The sequence below is a fragment of the Mastomys coucha genome, unplaced genomic scaffold (assembly GCF_008632895.1).
Source record: "Mastomys coucha isolate ucsf_1 unplaced genomic scaffold, UCSF_Mcou_1 pScaffold18, whole genome shotgun sequence".
NCBI lineage: Eukaryota > Metazoa > Chordata > Mammalia > Rodentia > Muridae > Mastomys > Mastomys coucha.
Window position 1 is genome coordinate 46361453 of NW_022196900.1, and position 344 is coordinate 46361796.

Genomic DNA, 344 nt, shown 5'->3' on the forward strand with positions numbered 1-344 from the left:
GGTTCAGTAGAGCAGAGTATGTACTGCTCTTGCAAGGGGACTCAAATTAGGTTCCCAATACCTGTGTCAGAAGGATCGAAGGGCTGTAACTCCAGTTTCCAGGGGTGTTTGTTGGTCTCTGTCTTCCACAGACATCTAACTCCCATGCACATTTCATGCCTGCATACACGCATGCATGCGTGCACACACATACACACACACTTAAAAACAAGATCTTTAAAAAAATAAAAATAAAGCTTACTCCTGCTTCTCTCCCTTGCCTCTTGTCCCTTTGTTCCCCCTTTCTCCCCATTCCCTTCCCCCTCTCTCCACATGGTCATGGCTGACCCCTACTTCTCTACTCT